The following is a 6,426-nucleotide window of genomic DNA, read 5'->3' on the forward strand; positions in this document are numbered from 1 at the left end:
TAAATCATCATGTTACCCTGAAACTGGCTGGATGCTCTGTGCTAGACTAGATGCTGACCACCTGAATTAATGGTTACCCTGAAACTGGTTGGATGCTGTGCTAGACTAGATGCTGACCACCTGAATTAATGCCTGCATGATGAAAACAAACCAGGCAGGTCCAAGAGTTCCCACTGCTGATTGCAGTGAGGTGATTTGTTCTTGTAAAGCTGCCAAGACAGTCACTGAAAGCAGCTCCAAGACCAATCTCATTTAAGAAGCACATTCAATCCTGGGATTGATTTTATGATTTCATTTTGTTCTCCTCCCCACCCCATCTGAAAATTAAAATCTTATAAAATAATTTCAATGTTAACATTACTCAGCTCTTTTAATGTTTCAAAACACTGGGATTCACAATGACTCAAACATTTGGCTTACACTGAAAATCCATATGATTAATATTTGTCTGAGATATAATGTAAGGAGGGGGAAAATAGCTCCTGCAAATTGTCAAACCTGTTTTGCTCCAAAGAACTAATTTTATGTAATAGGTGGCACTTGAGAGTGCCTTTTGCTCTACAGTACAATCAGGCACTTCCATTTTCCCCCTTCTTTCCAGTTTAAGCCCTTTTGGAAGGCAAAAGATTGCAAGAGTTATAGTAATTGAATCAAAATCTGGCTTAGTGCCTGTCAGCATCTCACAAACTTCTGGAAGCCCAGACACCTTAAAGGAAATGAAACCATCTTCAATTAACTGCCTAAGTATTTGCCAGCCCATGTCCACCTGCAGTGGTGTTAATTGTGTTTCTCACAAACCCTCAGCCCAGCTCTCTGGCACTGCCAGGGTAACTCCACCTGCACACCCAGTGTCACTGGGGGCACCCAAGCTGACACTCCCTCACACCTTTCCAAGGTTCCCCTCTGGCTCTTCTGTTTCAGGCTCTCTGCAAAGCCAGCTCAGCTGTTCAAACACTGCTGAAGACACGACCCCACCCCTGAGCAGTGCCATCCTTTTTTTTTAATTAAAGCTGCAGCTCAGGGCAGCCCTGCTCCCGCTATCCAGAATTCTCCATGAATTCCTCTGCACCACCATCAGGTACCACAGCACAGCCTCGAGGGAACAGCACACATTCTGTGCTTTTCACGAGCATTTGCTGTAGTTCTGTTTCACATCTTTCACGTAAATTCTATTACAAAACTCTGGGTTGCAAAACACAGAAGTTTCCTACAAGAACAAAACAATAACAACTAAATTTAATTACACACTTCCGAAGATGAAGTAAGTGACAGGTTTGCATCCAATTAGAATAGAGAAAAAATTTGGTGGAACTTAGAAAATGTTTTCTTGATTAGCAATACTATGCATGCTTTCTAAACAGCTGGTTCCAGATTAATGGGAGCTGCATTAATCTGAGCATTGATATTTCCAGACAGTGTCAAGTACAAAACACAATCACTGCATTATCACTGTCCTGAAGTATTTACCTCCTAGGAGCATGCACTGCACCTCAAGCTCAGAGATTCTGAATTTCTTGCTAGTTTGATAAGACATTTCAAAGTCACTTTGGGGTATAAAAAAAATATAAATTACTGCCTTCAGTAGCACAACAGTCATAAATTAAAGACTCTGTCAGAAAAGAAGAGTAACTGAAGAAAATAATTTCTCTAGATACTGGGATTTTTTTATTTGTATTTCGTATTCACCTTCAGAATCTTATATGCATAAATTTTGTGCCATTTTTCATAATGGTCCAGGAGAGTACTATACAGTTCTGTATTCAAAAATATTTTTGCAAGGTTTTCTAGTGAGGTTTCTGAGTTCTACATTTTTCTTTAGAAACCTGAAAATTAAAATACTTGGACAAATTAAACACAAGATGCATCAGTCCTCAACTAAGCAACATAAAAATACAGTTGAAACTTTAATTATCCAACATAAATATAACACATGACATCTGCAGCCAGCATTTTTTTATTTAAGATTTAAATGACCTGATCAACTTCCCAAGCACTCAGGAAAGGGCTGAAGTACACAGAGCAGCAGCTATTTGCCATAGCACTTTAACAACAGGAGAGAGAAAAAGACATCTGTAACTTGAAATTCAATTTTTTTCATGTTTAACAGGTGAAAGGTATATACTATAGGCTATTACAGCAGCCTTAGTTCTCAGCCTATGAAATCTGTATAACCCATCTACACTATCCACTGTGAAAACTGCTCATTTTAGAGAAATCATGATTTAAAATATAGTTTACCAGAGCAGACACACAGTGAGACATATCCATACACTCAGGATCTCCCTCATTTCCCTAGCCCCCTTCTTCCAAGATAACATCAGTCTGTTCTTTGGAAGCACAAATTAACCTCACCACAGCTATCATGCTTAAACATCACAAACAAACACTGCAAAACCCACTGAAGATTCCCATCCCATTAAGAGACTTTCAGCACTGTGTGTGCTTGTCATGTGGTTTGTTTCATCTTAATTTGTTGATATAGTTATTACTGCTGTTAGCACAGCTCCAGACTTCCCCCAGCTCCAAGCAGCATCTCCTGCAGCTGACACTCCACTGCCAGGTTAGTGACCATCTTTGACATCACTTCCCATGTTTCTAACACAAGTCAGGAAGCAGCTTCAGGTTTTCCTCTGAACACTCCCATGACTTTGCAGACTCATGTCCCTGCTATGAGCAGCACAGTTCTCATCTCTCCCCGTGCTTTCACGGTGGGTTTTACAGGCTCGTACCTGTGTCCTCTCTCTGCACCATTTTTTCTTCCTTCCCTGTACTCTCCACCCAGCAGAGGAGCATCTGCCCCTCTGTTGCTTCAGAAACTGAATATACCTAATTAAGTTAAGCAGTTTTTTCCTCAGCTCATACTTAGCTTTGAGACTTAGTCTGCTTCTATTTCAGAACTGAAAACCATCCTGGAAAATCATGTACTTTCCAAGCTACGATAACCAGCCTAATAAAAGACAACATTCTCAACTGTGTAATTAACAGGAGGGAATGGATCAGAGGCTTATTTTGCATTAGTTCAGATAATATTACAGCATAAACTAGTCTACCACATCTATAGCTGGCAGCAATTTGGATGCTTTTCACAATTTCCAAGATAAATCAAACTAAAAATTAAAGAATCTCAGCAACAAGTGCAAAATTTAAAAAGCAGATTCAAAATAAATCCGGATGGGGAAACGAGGCAACACCTACGAAGCACGACACGAAAAGCACCTGATGACTTTGCACTTTTCCTAAAGACGGGGAGCACCTTCCCGACTCACCTTTGCCACGACAGCCGCGCGAGCCGCAGCCCCGCCACAGAGCGCCGAGCCCGAGCGAGCCCGGGGCTGCTCCGGACCCGAGCGCCGAGCCCGCCCGGCCCCTGCCCAGCCCGCAGCGCTCCCCGCAGCCAGGGCCGGCACTGCCCGGCCGCTCCGCCCCGGTGTGCCCCGAGCCGCACCCGGGGTGTGCCCCGCCCGCTCCTCACCTCCCGCCCGGTGCCGAGCCTCTCCTCGCTCCGCACCGGCACCGCCTCGGGGCCCTGCCCCGGCCCCTCCCTTCCTCCGGGGCGGGCGGGACGCGCCGGGTGATGCCGCCCGCCCGTCCCGCCGCTCCCCGGACCCCGCCTCGCCCCGGCCCCTCTCCCGCGGGGCTCTCCCAGCCGGGGCTTCACCTTCACCTTCACCCGCGGGGCCCAGCCGCCCGGCGGCAGAGGCCGGGCGCGGGGACATCCCCCGGGCGGAGGTACCTGCGGTGTCCGGGCGGCCGCGGAGCGCGGTGTCACCGAGCCGCCGCCATGGCGCTGCTGGGGCGGGAGCGGCTCCGCCCCGCCCGCATGGACCGGACAACGTGACGGGCCGTTGCCATGGCAGCGCCGCGTGACGTCAGAGCGCGCGCAGCGCCACGCCCCCTGCGGGCGGCGTTTCTGTCACCCCGCGTGTGACAGCCGTGAGGGACGGGACACGGGGCACGGGGACACTGAGAGGGACAGCCGTGAGGGACGGGACACGGGGCATGGGGACACTGAGAGGGACAGCCGTGAGGGACGGGACACGGGACATGGGGACAGCGAGGGTGACAGCCGTGAGGGACAGGACACGGGGCATGGGGAATAGAGACACCAGGGAATGGGGTCCCTGTGGGGACATGGGGGCAGGCCTGAGTGGAGTGGGACCCCAGGGCATCAGACCAAGAGGACGGGGACACTTGGGAATGGAGAGCTGATGTGGGGACCCGGAGATTTCCCCTGAGAACAGGACCCTTGGGGCTGGGGACACTGGGGGACATCAGCCACATGGAGATGGGGGTCCAGGGAGCAAGACATGGGTGGTGCGGAGCTGTGGAGAGCAAGGTGGGAGAGGGGATGGGGACGAGGGATGTCCCTGGAGCCCAGGGGAGCTCTGCCTTCCATGAACTGAAGTTGCTGAGCAGCCCCCGGGCAGGCAGCCCCTCTGCTGCCCCAGCACTCCATGGCTGAGGCACCACTGGAGGGGCTGGGGAGGGACCTGGGGGCTCATCTGGAGAAAAGGAGGCTCAGGGGGGATCTTGTTGCCCTCCACAAGTCCCTGATGGGAGGGTGCAGCCAGGTGGGACCAGGCTCTGCTCCCAAGGAACCAGCCACAGCCCCAAGCCGTGGGATGTTTAGCTTGGACATTCCTTCCGTGAGAAGGAATTTCTTCAAAGAAAGGGATTGAAGGTGCTGGTGGGGTCAATGTCTCTGGAGGTGTTGGAGGAAAGACTGGTCATGGCACTCAGTGCCGTGGTCTGGTTGACACGCTGGTGTTCAGTCACAGGCTGAACTTGATCATCTCAGAGTTTTTTTCCAACCTGACTGATTCTGTGATCAATTAAAGTCCTGTCTCCCCCTCAGCACACAGCAGGGTGTGGTGGTGCTTCTCTTTGGTGAGCAGCAAGGACTGACTCCACTGAACTTGGCAGATCAGTAATGTGGGGGGAAAAGTGAAGTGTGGAATCACTCAGATCCTGTGTGGGGCTCCCTGCCAGGGGTCTGTCAGTCGTGTTGTGGATCTGTCTGACCATTCCACGGCTGATGCTCCTGCTGCATCAAATTGCCAAACTACAGCCACAGCCAGCCAGGGGCCTGGAAGCACGAGGGATAGCTGCTCTGTGGGTGCCCTGGCCACACCTCTGAGCGTCTCCTGCTGCCCTGATGGCACAGGGACGCTGTGCAGAAGTCAGAGCCTCAGCAGGGCAGCCCTGCTCAGCCCTCCAGCACCAACCGTGGCACGCTTGCACCTTCTCAGCACAGCTCTGCCACACCCTCAGCAACACAAACTGTCAAATTTTTGCAAAATATTTTCCGTGAGTACCAAAACCTCTGTGAGTAAAGCAGTCTTTGAGCTATTAGTGTGTTACTGATACACGGCTCAGTGTTAATGACAGCACGTGCTGGAACATACAGTACATACTGTAATGAAACAGCTCATTGCTTACCCTAAATCAGCCTTAAAAAACATGCACATTCCCTAACTGACTCAAGCCTATGATTTTAATAGCTCTGTCCTGGTTGCAAAGTCTGTGTTGTGCTTCCCTGTGCTGCAATACATCTGTCTTCCATTTATCCAAAGGACAGATGCCATTCAGCAATTTGTTTACTTTGCATTTAATGAGTGATCACACAGCAAAAATCAACAAGGAACGGGTTTGATTGTGAGGAAAATACACTTGTCTCAGAGTCACTGTATCACCATATAAGTAACTTAAATTTTTATAAAGGGGAGAAACTGGTGCAAGGATAGTTCTGCCTTAAAATATGCTTGTTCCCTTACATTCTTCCTAATACAATCTTCAGAATCCTGAGGAGTGATTATTGACAAGGTACCATCCCAGAATCAGCACGCCATTTCTCATCTTGTGTTTTCAAACAGCTCTGGAAAATAACAGCAAGGAAAGCCCTAGAAAAGTTCAGATGGCATTTGGATAGTTACATATTATTCAATTATCAGGTTTTGTCGTTCCAGTGCTAACTAAACATTTGAAATTACATAATTTATCCTCATGACTCATTTGGGAGACAGGGAAGGTTCTTCAGTTGCAGGCAGTGAAAATGAAGCACACAGGACAGGGTTCTCCACAGGGGAACTCGTCCTGCAGGGTGGCACTGATGTGGCTGTGGTGGTCCAAGGCAAACAGCAACATCCTGTCTTGGACCAACCAGCACAAATTACAGCAACTGCCCCTTCTTATAAAACTCCTCTCACCCACTGGGTAGTCAGTTTAGTCATTTATTAGATGAAGTTACAAATTCTTAATGAAATAGAATCCCCAGTTCTCCTGCTGGCAGTGTTTTACCACCAGCTTGCATCCAGTTCAGCTTCTGATCACTGGTTTCACATGCCAAACCCCACTCTGCAATATCAGAGCTGCCTCTAATGGAGCCATTCTTATGCCAGTTCTGCAATATGCTTTGTATTATTTTAG

General features: G+C 48.7%; 1 protein-coding gene across 3 annotated transcripts in view; it reads right to left on the bottom strand.

Moving 5' to 3' along the window:
* Positions 1 to 3,848, bottom strand: part of GNB4 (G protein subunit beta 4) — a 30,514-nt gene extending 26,666 nt beyond the window's left edge. The window contains exon 1 of one of the 3 annotated variants that reach the window (XM_039713685.1): positions 3,734 to 3,848. The gene's annotated coding sequence lies outside the window, so the exon portion shown is untranslated. Of the gene's footprint in view, positions 1 to 3,266; positions 3,428 to 3,472; positions 3,620 to 3,733 lie in introns of those variants that run through there. The other 2 variants (XM_039713687.1, XM_039713686.1) reach the window with 2 other exon arrangements.
* Between the last annotated feature and the right edge of the window lie 2,578 nt (positions 3,849 to 6,426).

This window comes from Passer montanus, unplaced genomic scaffold (assembly GCF_014805655.1).
Source record: "Passer montanus isolate IOZ18808 unplaced genomic scaffold, ASM1480565v1 scaffold29, whole genome shotgun sequence".
NCBI lineage: Eukaryota > Metazoa > Chordata > Aves > Passeriformes > Passeridae > Passer > Passer montanus.